Source organism: Vulpes lagopus, chromosome 4 (genome assembly GCF_018345385.1).
Source record: "Vulpes lagopus strain Blue_001 chromosome 4, ASM1834538v1, whole genome shotgun sequence".
Classification (NCBI taxonomy): Eukaryota; Metazoa; Chordata; class Mammalia; order Carnivora; family Canidae; genus Vulpes; species Vulpes lagopus.
The window spans coordinates 115,436,896-115,453,665 of NC_054827.1; the positions used below are offsets into that span (position 1 = coordinate 115,436,896).

General features: G+C 44.1%; 1 protein-coding gene across 5 annotated transcripts in view; it reads left to right on the forward strand.

Moving 5' to 3' along the window:
- SH3GL3 (SH3 domain containing GRB2 like 3, endophilin A3) overlaps positions 1–16,770 on the forward strand; it is a 137,873-nt gene that overhangs the window by 28,704 nt on the left and 92,399 nt on the right. Inside the window, exon 1 of one of the 5 annotated variants that reach the window (XM_041751366.1) lies at positions 14,591–14,608. The exons of the other annotated variants lie outside the window; for them this stretch is intronic. The gene's annotated coding sequence lies outside the window, so the exon portion shown is untranslated. Of the gene's footprint in view, positions 1–14,590; positions 14,609–16,770 lie in introns of those variants that run through there. 5 annotated transcript variants of the gene reach the window in all.

The following is a 16,770-nucleotide window of genomic DNA, read 5'->3' on the forward strand; positions in this document are numbered from 1 at the left end:
AACTTATCCAAGGTGGGGGGCTGGGCCTGTACTTGCAGACCTTTGTGGTGAACTTGGGAATTGCTGCGTGAGCAGGGAATGATGATTGACTAGGTAGGGACTCGTGTGCTAGGCTGGGTCTCAGATCTGCGGATACCAAGAAAAGCAAGACACAGTACTTGCCCTTGAGAAGTCGCAGTGTGTGTGTCGGGAGACAAAAGCAGAAACAGGTAACTCCAGTGTGAGGGGACATGCCGTGATAAGATGCCAGGGGCCGGGCACGTGTCTAGAATGAACCAGGCTGCACATGTAATGGGGCTGTGTTTTGTTAGAGCAAGGCTTCTTGGTGACATGACTTTGTGGGACATCCTGTTATCAGAAAAGCAACACCCATAGTGTCTGTGATAAAATAAAAAAAAAAATAAACATTTGGTCTTTGTCCCTGGTTCCTGACACACAGCTCCTAAGACCCTTGCAATCTCCTGAGTGATAAGAGTGTCTTTTATATGCTAATTGATGAGTGGGGCTTGGGGGCCCCTAGACAGTTTCAGGTGGGGCTGGTTGCCAGACAGACCAATGTGTGATGAGAAGGTTGGAGCTTGGAGTCCTACCATTTGGCTTCTTAACTTTCACGGGGAGGTGGGCAGAGGGATTGAAGACTGAGTTAATACTAGTGAACAGCAATTTAATCATTCATGCCTACCTGATGAAAACTCCTCAAAATCCTCAAAACCCCTTAAATGAAGAGGTTTGGAGAGCTGGCCTGGTAAATGCATTGAGCTGCTGGGAGGGTGGTGTGCCCACCATGGGGGGACATGGATGGATGCCCTGTGTGTGCCCACTGCCCTTCCTTGCCCTGTGCATCTTTTCAGTTAGGCTGTTCCTAAATTGCATCCCTTAGAATAAACCAGTCAGTAAGAGTAAACGCCTTCCTGAGATCTGTGCCATTCTAGCAAATTCTCAGAGCTGCGGAGAAGACTGTGGGAATACCTAACTGTGTAGCCAGGTTGGGAAGAAGCATGGGTCACCCGATATTGGGACTGGTGTCTGAAGCAATGGCCCAGTGCTTAAATCTTGGAGTCAGATGCAAACTCCAGGCCATTAGTATCACAATTGGATGGTATTGTTCGACACTAGTTGGTGTTGGTGGCTGGAGAAGTGATTGTTGGTGGAGGGAAAACCCAGACATTTGGGGTCAGAGTGTATTGAACGAAACAGATCAGTGTCCCTGATGGATTTAAGGGGCACAAACTGGAATGTTGTTGGTCTGGGATGATGTTGAAGGCATTGACTTCATCGTGGAGGTTAACCATTGGTGGTCAGCATGGTTCCTAAACTCACCACATTGGTAGGTGTTTCTGGAATGAGTGAATCGGAGGCAAGTAGAAGTGACCTTGGGTAATTAACCAAAGTATAGTGAAGCTCCTTTCCAAACATTGGTGGCTGATGATCTTCAACTTGTCAATAATGCATGAAACACTACATTGGACTAGAACATTCTCTGAATTTAACTTCTGCATTCCTCCAGGAGCAAATGCTTCTTTAGTGTCTGCTCTGTGTGCATTCCAATCAGCCAGGCATACTTTTGTTATGAAATGGTGTAGATAAGATTTAGAGGACCTGACCATCTTTCTGCTTTGGAATTTGTTGAACCTAAGCGTAAGTAAACAGATTCACACCTCCCAGGTTCAAAGTCAGAAATATATGTGCTTGCACTGCTCTGGTGTGCAAATTGCTTTCAAGGGAGCTTGGTATTTGAACGGTGCTCTAAGGAGTGGGAGAGTAAGTGACATCTTCAGGTGTGTGTTCCAAATCACGAGCAAACCTGGATCAGAATCCACCAGCAAGGCATTTGGATGACACAGAGCCTGATTTGTTCACTTCGTGTTTGTCTGGCTTCCAGCATGTGGAGGAGGTTGGCCTGCTTGCTTGGGAATATGTTTCATTAAGCAACTGAACCAACCAATGGAAGAAGAGACAACCTTTAATTGTTAGACACCCTTCCTGACCTATAGGTATTCTCATCAGAAGTTAGAATAGGGATCTGCCTGACCTGCTAGCCATTCAGTTTACAGTAAAACATGAAAGGGGAAACATAGGAGATACCACCACGGATGCAATCTGCCAAATCTAGAATGTGGAATTTATAAGGGATGGAGAACACATTTCTTTAGTAGGTAAATGGCTGAGAGTAAGTCGGGGAGGGGAATGGAGGTGAAAGTAAACAGCACTGGGGCAGAAGCAGTTGGCTCTCCTCTCCCAAGCTGGACAGCCTGGGGGGGCCTGGTGGGGCCTGCTTGCTTGGAACTCGGGCCACCCTCTGCCTGAGGGCTTTTCTGCCTCCTGCAAGAGTATGTCCAGCAAGCAGAGCAGGGTGCCAGACAATCAATGGTCTGGAGAGTTAATGCCCCTCCGCCTCAGCAGTGATGGATGAATATCCCAATGTTCTCCTCCCCTCCTGGGGTTGGGACACCCCACAGGGCTGCCCCAGGCTCTCTCCCAGACTTGTTCCAAATGGAACCACGCTCCGTTTGTCCCCGTGGTGTGCTCCCTTTGGCGGCTCTTTCCTTCCCTGGCTCCTTTCCCTCTTCTCCCACCAGTTTTGCCGGTGTCACTGCCCAGATAAACGGTTTGCACTGAAGTCATTGCCTCGGGGCCTTTTTCCAGACAGAGGCATATCCATCCAGGGCAACATGCAGACCTTATCTGCATCCCAGTTTAAACAAACCATCTGTGAAAAGGCATGAATCTACCAGGGGAAATAGGATCAGCAACTGTATGTCAGACACTATTAAGGAATTGCTGAATATATTTTAGGTGTGAAAATTATTTCTGCTTATGTTAAAAAAAATAGTGCTTACCTCTTAGAGTTACAGACTGAAGGATTTGCAAGTATTGGGATTTGCGTTGAAATAACCCAGGGATAGGGGGAAGGGTACGGGGGAGGGGAGCTGTTGCAATAAAGGCAAATTCCAACGGTTGTTGAAGTTGAATGATGGCTACATGGCGGATCATCACACGGTTCTGTCTACTTTGGTGATAAGTTAAAAATTTTCCAAAATAAAATGTTAGAACAAAGCACGTGAATACCCTTCTGGCCTCCCTGCTCTGTGGCAAGATTATGCTCTACCAGTCTTGGTCCTGGGACACAGCAGCTTTGGTTTGAGTGGGTCAGGGGGCTCCTGAGTCCCAGGCATCTCCGTTCTTGGCCCTGCTCACCTTGGCAACCTGCATTCCCCGCCACCCACCCCCCTGGCCCCACACGCATTTCCATGGCCAGACTGGAGACTTCAACAGTGCTCAGACCTGTTTCATCCTGAAATCTTAAATTCCAGCCCATGAGCTTCTGCTCTCAAATCAACCCATTCATCTGGTGCTATCGAATCTGCTTTCCAGTCTACAGTGCACCAGCCCCCTACAGGGTGTGTGGTCTTGACTGCTGCTTGCCAGAGCTGCAGGGTGGGTGGGGTGGGGCGGTGTGGGCCTGGAGACGGGGGAGTCAAGCCAGGTTGTGGGCTTCTTCTTTAGAGTGGTGGTCAGTAACTCCAGTGGGATACCCGGGAGGATGTGACTTCGGCCTTGGCAGTACTCCAGGAGTGTGATGGTGGAGGGGCAGAAAAGCGGGCCATGCCACCATGATTCTAAGAGGTAGGATGGAAACCCCCAGTCAGGGGAGGATCCAGTAAGAGAAGAGTTCAGTCCTCTGGGAGAAGAATGTTGGAGAAAGCTAGGGTTGTTGTCTGGGCATTAGCCAAATGGCCTGGACTTTTCCAAAATGAAATTGGAATATAGTCAGGAAACCAAGACAGAAGTCCGATCCTGAAAACTGAACACATGGGCCAGGTTTAGGGTGAGTCTGCTGCTCCTGGCTTGCCATAGGTATTCCATCCTTTGGGCAGCAAATGGAATGGCAGCACTTGGCTGCTGGAGGGGTCGGGGCCAGAGCCCTGTGGGGCACTTTCTAATGGGTTTGGTCACTGAAGCAGGTGGGTTGAGGGTGGCCATGGAGAACATACATGGAGGCTGAAGTTCTTTTATATTTGTCTTATTTATTGAGAGGTCTCAGTTCTGTACTGAAATAGAAACTGGCTTTATTTTTATCAGTCACTGTTATCCACCATGCCGAAGAGAATTCTTCTTTCCTTCTGTGGAGGGGGACCCTGAGGATACGTTGGAGAGCCATAGCTTTCCTGCCATGCTCAATGTTGAAGACACTCTTCATTTCTCTGGTTATAACTTAGCCTGTCTCCTATAGCATGGCGAGAGACAGGCTCCCGGCTGCTGAAGTGGAGGAATGCCTGTAGTCAGGCTCTGAGGAGCATCCTCCCCATCCCCCTAGCTGCTCCTCCCCTTCCCCGCCCCTGTGCTGGGTGCAGGGAGACAGTGGGGGAAGCCAGGTTCTTAAGAGTCCCAGCTGGGGATGGTGTGTGTGTGTGTGTAGGGTCTCTGGGCTTGCTCTGGGAGAGCAGCTCTGTCCCAGTTCCTCCCTCCCAGTTGGTCCCATTGGTGGTATAAAACCCTTAAAACCCCACCATCATCTCCAGGGCTATGTCTATCACTCATCCTTGAAGCTGCCCGGAGATCCCCATGGCTCTTCCTGTACGACTCCCTGCCTTGGGCCTTCTGGAGTCAGGGGAGCTACCGGAGTCTTTTTTTGTACCTTCTGAGGGCTGAGGAGAACAGTATTCCTTCCTTGGAGGCATCTTCAGTCTTTGCCAGTGGTTTTCTCAGTGTGTCCCCTGACTGGCTTTGGGGAAGTGAAAGCACTCCCATCAGTTCCCCTGAGCCGGGGAAGAAATAAGAAAATGAGCTAACACACAGGGCAGTCCTAAGCATATTAAATATTTTAATTGATTTAATCCTTGTGATGACCAGATCAGGTAGTTGTTATTACCCTCATTTTACAGACGAGAGATCTGAGGATGAGAGTGGACATAAAATGCCCCGGGTTCCCAACTTACAAGTGGCATTTATGGGACTTGAACCCAGGTGCCTGGCTTAGGTGTGGCATGTTCCTCTCGCCCTGAGGTCCCTTCTCCCCATGAGGCAGGCCACCCCCTTCCTCCTCTGTGTTCTCTCCCTGTACTGTCTGTGGAGCATTTGGGTGGGGACAGGGCGGGTTCTGGCCTCTCTTGTTAATGGTGGGGTGCCAGAGGCTCTGTCCATGGCTGGAAGCTCATTGGTGACTCTGACTGTGGCCGTTCTTGAGCCTTTCATCTTCGGCTTTGACCTTAGCTGTGATTACAGGTCAATAGGGACGGTCCACTCAGCTTGCTCTTTCTGATTATTTCAGCAGCGTGACAGCCCCTGCTCTTTCCTGAAGCTCTTTCCCCGAGGCTGGGTATCTCGTGGCTTCTCTTCCTTCCCTGTCCGCCTCGGTGTTGTCCAGGGCAGCCTCCCACGCACAGCCCCCGCCTGCAGGCCCCTCGAGGGCTGCCTCCCCTTTCGTGCTTCCTGCGGGCGCAGGTCTCCGGGCCTGGAGCAGCCTGACATCAGTGTGCCCTCCTGCCAGGGCTGCTGAGCCCCCCGCGGGAGATCTTGTAACCGCACCGATATTTCTAACCTGTGGCTTCAGCTCCGGGAGGAGCCGCTGATCCTTTCTTGTGGCCTCGAATGACTGACTTGCCTTCTCTCTGGGTGGCTCTTCAGGACCCACTGCAGCCCTGAGATCTCCGGGCGGTGGCCTCCGGTCCTGGCCTCTCCCCTTCATCTTCACCTTCTTCTTTACCACCCTCTTCGGAAGTGTGCTGCTTCTGAAGATCCTCCCGTGACTCACTCTCCCTCCAGCCCCTCCTGGCTCACTCCTGTCTTCACGGCCGGCCGGACAGGTACAGGGCAGATCTCCGCCTTTGCCTCCCCTTCCGTATCCCCCTCCGCCCAGTGTCACCTGCCTCTCCCTCCATTCTCTCTGTGGAGATGCGGCACTCAAGGTCCTCAGTGTCTCGCTAAGAGAACCCAACAGGTGCTTGTGCACAACAGGCTGTGCATGGTGACGCCCTGCTCTTGAAGCACCTGCTGTGGTTCTCGCCGCACTCTGCTGGTGAGACTCCTGCTCTGTCCACCGCATTTCATGGCTTCTCCTTCTCTGTCCATCTCTGGAAACTCAGTGATCACTGGGAGTTTGCTCCGGGTCCTTTTGTCCTTCCACGGAGCTCATATTCCGTGGGTGATCCCACCCACTCTCAAGGTGACCCATGTGACCTCCTACCCGTAATTCCCAAATCTGAATTTTGCCTCCTGTTATTTATCTTGAGCTATTGACAGCCTTCCTAGGCATCTCTACCTGGGAGCCCCCCACACATCTCACATTGTCCAAAACAGTGCTTCCCCTTCCCCCTCCCCCAAACCTTTTCATCACCGCAATTGCTAGAAACTGTACAGCTGTTCTTCATCTTTGAGTAAAGGGCTCCAGAACCATGTTTCTTTATAATTACCATGTTTCTATTCATTATTTGTTTGACATTTCTTGATTGTCCTTATTTACTTGGCCTTGTCTGGGCACCCATTCCCTACCCACATCTCTCCAGGACCCACATGCTGTAGATTTTACCTCCTGAGTATCCTAAGATCTGTTAACTCCTCTCTGTACCCATCACTGCCTCACGGGATAGCCTCATTGACTGCCATCTACATTGCTTATACACTCACCTGTGTTTCCTCCCAGACCATATTCCTTAGCCTGCAGAAGGATCTTTCTAAAGCACAAATCTAATAATGTCATACCCTACTAAAACTCTGGCCTCTCAGGATCACCCTTTCCTGCTTTCCATTGCTGCTAGGACTGCCCCTTCTCTACCTGTGTCTGCTGACCCAGATCTGGCCATCCAGAACCACCTGCAGTTGGGTTGGGTTGCCCCTTTGAACCATATCCATGCTCCTCTCTCTGCTGATAATACGCTTCCCTTTGTCTCCCTTCATTGTCTACCTGGTATTTGTCTTCTTTCAAGACTCTGCTGAAGCATCACCTGTTGCATTAGGCATTTTTGCTGTTTCCTGCCTCCTTACCCCATCCCCTACTGGGGAAATTTGATTGCTCTACTGCCAGTGTTCTTATAGCCAGTACATGGGTATATATGTATATACCTGGCCCATTGTGATCCAGGATCTCTTCCTTGTCCTTTGCTCTTTAGTGTCTGAAGGCTCAGAAAGGGAGATTTATGCTGGCCAGTGTTTAATTCATTAAAGTTATAAATGAAACAACTGATTCTATCTTATACTTTTAAAAAGTTATTTATTTATTTATTTATTTATTTATTTATTTATTTATTTATTTATATCATGAATGAGGGGAGGAGCAGAGGGAGAGGGAGAAAGACCATCTCAAGCAGACTCCACACAGAGCACAGAGCCTGACCCTGGGCTTGATCTCATGACCCTGAGATCATGACCTGAGCTGGAATCAAGAGTTGGACCATTAACTGACTGAGTCACTCAGGCGCCTCTCTATCTTAAACTTTTAAAGAACAACTTCTAAATCTTGTAAATTCATTTGTAAACCTAGTAACATTTGTGTTAAAATGAAAAGCACTAATTTTACTTGTTCCTTGAATGATGCTCAATTTATAAATTTAACCAATTAAACTTTCAAACAGTACCATTTATGCCTTCCATGGGTTAATTTCTCTTAAGTATTTTAAAGTATAGCTATAAGCTCAATATGTATAATTCTTATTAAGCTTTAAACTCCATAAAAAGTAGACAGACACATATAAAAATGCCTATAGACGTTATTACTATGATTGTACCTTATGAATCATTGTATCCAGTGCAGAAGCATTAACACCAATGATTTCCTTATCCCACAGTCCCAAGCCAGCTGTGGTCCCCAACCAAATTGGGAACCAAAATGTAGTCAAGCTCGTGTTACTGGTTGGAGATTGGGACCTGGACTGAGAATGTGGGGCTCCTTCCAGAATGATTATCTGAGCTGGTGTCTGTTCAGTGGCACTCCTCTTTGGTGGCTGTCACATCCACAGTCAACAGGACTTCCCTACTCCATTCTTTTTAGTGGGATCTTTTCCAATTTTATGTGCTAATTTTTCAGCATACGGTATCTTTTTGGTTTTAAGATTTTATTCATGAGAGAGACAGAGACAGAGAAGCAGACACACAGGCAGAGGTAGAAGCAGGCTCCATGCAGGGAGCCTGATGCGGAACTTGATCCCGGGTCTCCAGGATCACGCCCTGGGCCAAAGGCAGGTGCTAAACCGCTGAGCCACCCAGGGATCCCCATGCAGACTGGTATCTTTTCCTGAAATAACACATCTTATGAATTATCAGGGACTTGCTGGGCTCTTGGATTCTAGTTTCATTGTCTAGGATTTTTTTCAGATCTCCCCATTCTGTGCCCAGACCCTGTTATGTTGTGTAATTGTTGTGTGTTTGCTCTAACGCTCTGTACACTGATGGATTTCATATATTTTATTCAGGTTGCAGTAACAGTTCAAACACTGGTCATCACTTACTCAGGTTTATAATTGGTGTAGTTCTCATTGTCTACCATTCTGTAGTCGTTTTATTGACTCTTAATCATTGAATCTCTGGGCCTAGAGCAGTGTCTAGCTCACGTGCTAGGCTCTCAATCAGCAGTTGTCTAGCGAATGACTTGTTTCCTTGAGTAGATTTGGATCTCTGTGAGAATTGGGATTGTCTTATTGTTTTCCTGGAACCTAACACAGACTGGGCCTGGGTCATGGTAGCTACTCATTACGTACACATTAAATGAATGAACCAGGCAGAAATTGTGGATTGTGATTGCTGAGAATATTAAAACAATTAGACAGAGCTTTATTTCTTGAAAGATTCTGTATTGAATGCCAGTCTTGAGCATCTCATCAGATTCTCTCCCTTGCTGACTCCTCCTGACTCTCCCCTTCCTGAGCACCTGACTGCTACCTTTGCTGGCCACTTGCCAAGCTCTCAAAGCGGGCTGGAGTTCATAGGTACAGCTCTGGGCCAATATGGCCTTTGGGCCACATGTACTGAGCCCTATCAAATGCCAAATCTCCCCCCTTATGATCTTGGGTGATATGCCACACTGCAGGATGTGGGGCCTGGCTTCTTGAATGGCTGCTAAAGGCTGGGTGAGGAAACCAGAAGTGTTGGGTCCTTTGCTCCCTGTGATGAACCTGAACCAATGGGACATAATAGGAGGGAGCTGCACAGAGACATTTCCCTTTCTTCCCCCCTGCCATGGGCTACTCCGAGGTGCAGCTCGTTCTTTCAGCTCTTTCTGAGAAAGTTTCGAGTACTGAGTAGACATACCTGTCTGGTGGCCTGGTGCCTCCTCCTGGCTTGCTCTGAAGGAGGCCAGAGCCATCACTCTGCATGCTTCCTAGTGTCTTCCCTTGTACCTCACTCCCTCTGTCCTCACCTTCACCATCCTGGGCTTGTGCCTCTCAAATAGATTGTCAGCATGTTAATCCTTGCCTCAAGCTCTGCTTTCTGGAAGACACAGGCTACACAATACCCTTTGGTAAAAGTTATAGTCATGAATTCTGGAATATTTTTCTTTGCCCTCTCACTATCTCTGAAACTTAGTACTCTGGAGGAATGGTTTGTGTGGTCAGTGACTAGAAAATACTACCTTTTTTGTTGTTTTCATCTGATTTTTTTGTTTAATGTTCCAAAGTTGTTTTATACTTGTCAGAAACAGGCAGGGGCTATGCAGTTCTTTGAAAGCCAGCAGCTTGTCACCCTTTTTGTGGCACAGTTAACAACTTTATGAAGTTTGCAAAAAAGTAAATTGATTAAATTTGAAATTATTTCCTGAAGAAAACCCTGTGTTTTTACATTTCCAGAAACTCAATAGTATAAGCAACCCAGTTTATGAAGGATATAGTTCATATCTTAAGGTAAGTTCTAATTTTATATTTGTAAAATGCATCCTAAGAGTACTTTTTGCCCTAATGTTGTTTTCTCCTCCTGACTTAGATATTACAGAAAAAAGTTCACTTTGCTCATCTCGGTCCTGTTTAATAATCTTGAAACAGTTAGAGGTGGAATTCAGGGTACGATTCTTGTTGTCACAAGGGGAAGAGACATTGAAAGGTCAGTTTACTCATTTTCTTATTTGAGTGCAAGATCTGTTACTCACCCTGGACATGTGAGAATGTATTTTACATTTAAGTCTTACCAGCCTCTTTCTGGGCAGTTGTAGGAGAGGAAGGAAACCCAATGACTCATTAGAAAAATAGGGATCTTAGAAATAATGTTAATTGCAGTCTTTCGCATGCAAACAAATCTAATGGAGACCAAATTTCTCTCTAGGAATAATAGACATTTCGAAATCTGGAAAATGATTTAAAATCCTCATCAGATGTGGTTATGTTTTTAGACTGAGCAGCAAGTATGTGTCTAAGTCACAGTCTTCTCTCTGAAGGTCTAATTTACTATTTTAGGATGACCTTCTTCCGGAGAGGAGGCACTCCCTTCACCAGCATATGGAAGTGGAAAGCAGAGCTAAGGGTATAGAGCACTTTCAGAGTGCACGATTGGAATAAAAATGTTTTGGCGCTTTCCTTGGGGCTGCCTCAGAAATCTGACAGTTCTGGTACCCAGAGTGAGTGAGGTCTGTAACCATTGCTGTGTTGGGTGGAATGGGAGTGTAGGTATAATATACACAGTAGCGGAGAGGGGGAAGCCATGGCCTCTGCATTCACCTGTGCCCATGTCCGGGATTCAGATTTTTAAAAAAATTTTATTTAAATTCAATTTGCCAGTATATCCAGATTCAGTTTTGTGTTGACCCTCCTTCTTCATACATGGGTCTCCTGCACCACTCAGGAGTGGGGCTTACCAGGGGAATTTTAAAAAAGAAAACCATAGCTGGGGGCATCACAGTGCCAGATTTCAGGTTGTACTACAAAGCTGTGGTCCTCAAGACAGTGTGGTACTGGCACAAAAACAAACACATAGATCAATGGAACAGAATAGAGAATTCAGAAGTGGACCCTCAACTTTTTATGGTCAACTAATATTCGACAAAGGAGGAAAGACTATCCACTGGAAAAAAGACAGTCTCTTCAGTAAATGGTGCTGGGAAAATTGGACATTCACATGCAGAAGAATGAAACTAGACCACTCTCTACACCATACACATACACACCATACACAAAGGTAAACTCAAAATGGATGAAAGATCTAAATGTGAGACAAGGTTCCATCAAAATCCTAGAGGAGAACACAGGCAACACCCTTTTTGAACTTGGCCACAGTAACTTCTTGCAATATTCCATTCATGAAGGCAAGAGAAACAAAAGCAAAAATGAACTATTGGGACTTCAAGATAAGAAGCTTTTGCAAAGCAAAAGATACCGTCAACAAAACTCAAAGACAACCTACAGAACGGGAGAAGATATTTGCAAATGACGTATCAGATAAAGGGCTAGTTTCCAAGATCTATAAAGAACTTATTAAACTCAACAGCAAAGAAACAAACAATCCAAGAATGAAATGGGCAAAAGACAGGAACAGAAATCTCACAGAGGAAGACATAGACATGGCCAACACGCACATCAGAAAATGCTCCGCATCACTGGCCATCAGGGAAATACAAATCAAAACCACAATGAGATACCACCTCACACCAGTGAGAATGGGGAAAATTAACAAAGCAGGAAACCACAAATGTTGGAGAGGATGGGGAGAAAAGGGAACCCTCCAGCACTGTTGGTGGGAATGTGAACTGGTGCAGCCACTCTGGAAAACTGTGTGGAGGTTCCTCAAAGAGTTAAAAATAGACCTGCCCTATGACCCAGCAATTGCACTATTGGGGATTTACCCCAAAGATACAGATGCAATGAAACGCCGGGACACCTGCACCCCGATGTTTCTAGCAGCAATGTCCACCATAGCCAAACTGTGGAAGGAGCCTCGGTGTCCATCGAACGATGAATGGATAAAGAAGATGTGGTCTATGTATACAATGGAATATTCCTCAGCCATTAGAAATGACAAATACCCACCATTTGCTTCGATGTGGAACTGGAGGGTATTATGCTGAGTGAAATAAGTCAATCGGAGAAGGACAAACATTATATGTTCTCATTCATTTGGGGAATATAAAAAATAGTGAAAGGGAATAAAGGGGAAAGGAGAAAAAATGAGTGGGAAATATCAGAAAGGGAGACAGAACATGAAAGACTCCTAACTCTGGGAAACGAACTAGGGGGGGTGGAAGGGGAGGTGGGCTGAGGGTGGGGGTGACTGGGTGATGGGCACTGAGGTGGGCACTTGACAGGATGAGCACTGGGTGTTATTCTATATGTTGGCAAATTGAACACCAATAAAAAATGAATTTATATAAAAAAAGGAATGGGGCTTACCACCTTATGTCTGTGTCTCTTAGGGTATGGTGCTGTGCCCGCTGGAGGCAAGCACAGCACTTAACCTGTGTTTCTCCTTGGAGCCCCCTGCTCAGTACTCACTAATTCTGTGTTCCAGGTCACTTTGTAGAACATAACTACTGTGAACAAAGAGAATCACCTGTATTTGGGCCTCAATTTCAGGCGCTGGGAGGGATCCAAGGTTGTATGAGTGAAAGCTATTGTAGTCAAGGGCTCATGTAAAATACATGTCCTTAAAAAATACAGCCCTATCTAAAATGTGATATCATGCTGAGACTTTCAAACCTCTAGGTGAGAACTTTTATACCTCCTGAGTTTTCTAGGTTTAATGCTTTGAATTATACCATTTTAAATTAATCACATATTTCCCACATCACCTTATTCATTAGAAAAAAATTATAAAATACGAAGAGAAAGTAAGAAAAAAGGCATACAAATCTCATTAGCATGCATTTATTTTAATGTTAATATTTGGTGTATGTCCCATATTGTTACATTTACATACATGTGTGAAAATATAAAAGTAATATATACTCGTTTTGAACCTGCTTTTCTCTTTTTTTTTAAGATTTTATTTACTTATTCATGAGAGAGATATATAGAGAGGCAGAGACACAGGCAGAGGGAGAAGCAGACTCCCTGTGGGGAGCCCGATGTGGGACTCGATCCCAGGACCCCAGGATCATGACCTGAACCAAACCAGATGCTCAACCACTGAGCCACCCAGGCATCCCTTGAACCTACTTTTTTCACCTAAATATGTTGTGGCCATATTTACATGCTGACAAGTACAGATCCATATCATAAATTTTATGGTATTAGTGGCTGCATAATATGGATGTACTATCATGTGTTGAAGCAGTTTCTTATTGTTGGATATTAAAGTTGTTTCCAGCGTTTTGCTAATAATAATAAGGAAAATTTGCTAAGTGCTGTGTCAGGTGATGAATTTAAGATGTTGATAGGTAGGATTTCACCTAATCCTCTCACCAGACCTAAAGAGTATGTATTATCTGTGTCCTGTTTACAGATGATGAAATTGAGGCACCAATCATATGCCTAATGTATCCAGTTAAGTCTTGGAGCTAGGATCCAATCCTGGCAGTCTGACTTCAGTTCTCCTAACTGGAATAATGTGTAGTCAGTGACTATGTGCTCCTGTCTCTGACACATCTTTGACAATTTCTCAGGGTAAAACATATTCTGGAGGTTGCTGGCTTGGCATTGTATATTTTAAGGACTTGTTATGCAGTGCCAAGTGATATTGCAGAAAAATTTTCCCTCAAATGATGTAAGAGAAGCCCCGTTTCTTTCTATCTTGATGGATACACAGAGCCAAAGATAGTACATTATTATTTTGATTTTTATTTAATTCTGAGGTGAGGTATTTTCATGTTTTTATTCATACTTTTAGTTTTTTCATGAATTGCCAGTTTACATGGTTTTTTATTGATTTTTTTTGTTGATTTTTTAAGCATGATTTCAAAATAAAAAACTATAATAGGAAAGACTATTAAAAACATTTACATACATGTGTAGTTTTTTATTTTTAAGAATTCTTTCTATATTTCATGTGATTGTTAACTTGTTATAAATACTTTTTCCTAGCTGGTCATTTGAAATTTAAAGTTTTAAAAATATTTTTATTGTGATATGTAACATACATATGGAACAGTGCAGAAAATATCAATGTACACTTTATCAAATAAGTATGAGATGAACAGCTTCTACCACCAGGTCAAGCAGTAGACTCTTGCCAGCTTCCTAGAAGCTCCTCATATGTGCCTATATAACCTCCTTCCAGCCCTCTAGAAGAAGCTGCTATTGTGATAGCCAGTTTCACAGGTGCCCTCCACTGATTCCCTCTTCCTGGTCACGTCCCCACCCCACCACCAGTCCATAGTTGTCCCATGTGACCAATAGAATATGGCAGAAATAATGGGATGTCGATCCTCAGATTGGGTTATAAGAGATTGCAGCTTTCATCTTGGGCTCTCCCATTCTCTCATGGATGAATGGCTCTGGGGGAAGCCTGTTGTCATGTCTTGAGGACACTCAGGCAGCTCTGTAGAGGCCCAGGTAGCAAGGGCCTGAGGGCCTCAATCCAAAAGCACGTGGGTAACTGAGGCCTGCCAGCAGCCATGTTGGGTTTACCAGGTGGCATATCCTCCTGCCTTCAGGTGACTGCAACCCTGGCTGACAGCTTTATTGTGATCTCGTGACACTCTGAGCCAGAGCCAACCTGCTAAGATGCTTCTGGATTCGCGAGCCTCAGAAACTGTGTGAGATAATACGTGTTTGCAGTGTTAGGTTGCTGAATTTTGGAATAATGTGTCACATAGCAATAGATTAACAGATGCAGCTATTCTGATATTTTTATAATAATGATTTCCTTATAATTACAGTGTTACACACCTACGTGTGTCTGAACAATACAATACAATTTAGTGTTCCATGGGCTTTTAGTTTTTATGCATGGGATCATTTAATTTTTTAATTAGGTCTTCAATATCATGCATATAAGTTTATCCACATAGTTTCATTATTCTCTCATTATTATTTTCTCTGCAGTCTAGAACTCCACTTACTTAGGCATCTTTTTTCCTGTTGATGGTCATTTCCATTGTTTTCCAGTGGGATGGACTGTTATTAAGAGTGTTGCTGTGAATATTCTGGGCACGTTTCCCTTGGCACATTGCACAGTTTTTTCTAGGTCTACCCAGTGGTATAATAGCTTGGCTAAAGGGTGTGGGTATCTTCACCTTTCCCTTCACTTTACCAGATAATGCCAGATTATATCAACGTACACTTTCATCTTTAGGATATGAGAGCTCCCATCGTTTATGTCCTTGTCAATACTTGGTATTGTCAGGCTTTCAAATTTTTGCATCATGTAGTCATGCCTCATTAGGATTAAAATTTACATTTCCTTGGAGGCCAAGAGGTTAAGAACTCTTTTTTGGCCACTTGAATTTTCTTTTTTGTGCCATGCTATTCAACTATTTTGTCCATTTTATTTTATTTTATTTTTTCAAAGATTTTATTTATTTGAGAGAGAGGAGAGGAGAGAGAGTGAGCACTGCAGAGAGTGGGGCAGAATGAGAGGGAGAAGTAGCCTCCCTGCTGAGCCGGGGCTTAATCCCAGGACCCTGGGATCATGACCTCAGCAGAAGGCATTCTTTAACTGACTGAGCCACCTGGAGCCCCTATTCTGTCCATTTTATAAGTTGTCTTTTTCTTATTTATTTGTGGCAGTTCTTTACATATTATAGATACTAGTTCTTTCCTGTCCTATACTGTGCATATATCTTTTCCTGCTCCGTGGCTTATCTTTTTTCACTTTCCAAAGACTGAAGTCTTTTGATAACAAGATTTTTAAAAATGTTAATGTAGTAGGATTTTTTGTAGTCCATTTTATTAGTCTTTCTTATTACAGCTTTTGATTTTGAAATCATATTTAGAAAGGCCTTCCTGCTCTGAGATTACACAAATATCCAACTATATTTGGTGGTTTTATTTTTATAGTTTTACTTAAAAATATTTAAACTATTAGTTCATTAGGAATATTTTTGACTCTGTGATGAAGGCAGTATATTTTTATTTCTTCAGCATTATGAATATGGTTAATGAGGTTACAGACTAATTTGGCCTCTTCCTATCAATCTTAAGTGCCACTTGTATTGTAAAATTGTATCCTGTATAGTTTTGGCTTTATTTCTGAACTTTCTATTTTGTTCATTGCTATTTCTATTGATTTGGGCACTTCCTGCTTTTTAAAATGACTATAGCTCTGTGGTACGTCTCTAGTAAAGCCTGTCCTTATTCCATAGTGTGGTTCTGCAGCACTCCTGATGTTCTTTATTTTACATTTTTATTTTCAGGATGTGCCTTGGGATCATCTTTGTCAGTTTTCTCAAAATAGGAACATAAGAATTTTTATTAGGGTTGTATTATAGGTGTATCTGCGGAAAAAGGACTTGTTTGGGATTTTGAATCTTCCCACTTCTGAATGTGGTGTATCTTACCATGTACTTCCAAATCCTTTTATGTCCCTCAGCAAAATCAGGTTTTCTTTCAATATAGGTTTGGCAGATTCTTCTGCAGTATTCTAAGTACTTAATATCTTCTGTTGCTGGGGTGACTTACCTCCTGAGTGTTTTCTAATGCATGGCTGTCCAACCACTTCTCCCTCCCTTGGAGATCAGGGGCTTCTGAGAACCATGATGAGAGGCTGAGCACTGTCCCAGCTCTGCCCTTACCTGTTTGCCAGAGTAGGTTTTATTTATATAAATACTTCTGTGTAAAACAGTATAGTTTCCCTGACCAGTTATTACTGAAATTTGGAAATCTTTTTCTGCATATGTATTATTTTTGAGTCATGACCTTTACTGATCTCTTTTATTGATTTATTTATTTTATTGATTTATCTTGGATCTTCCAGGTA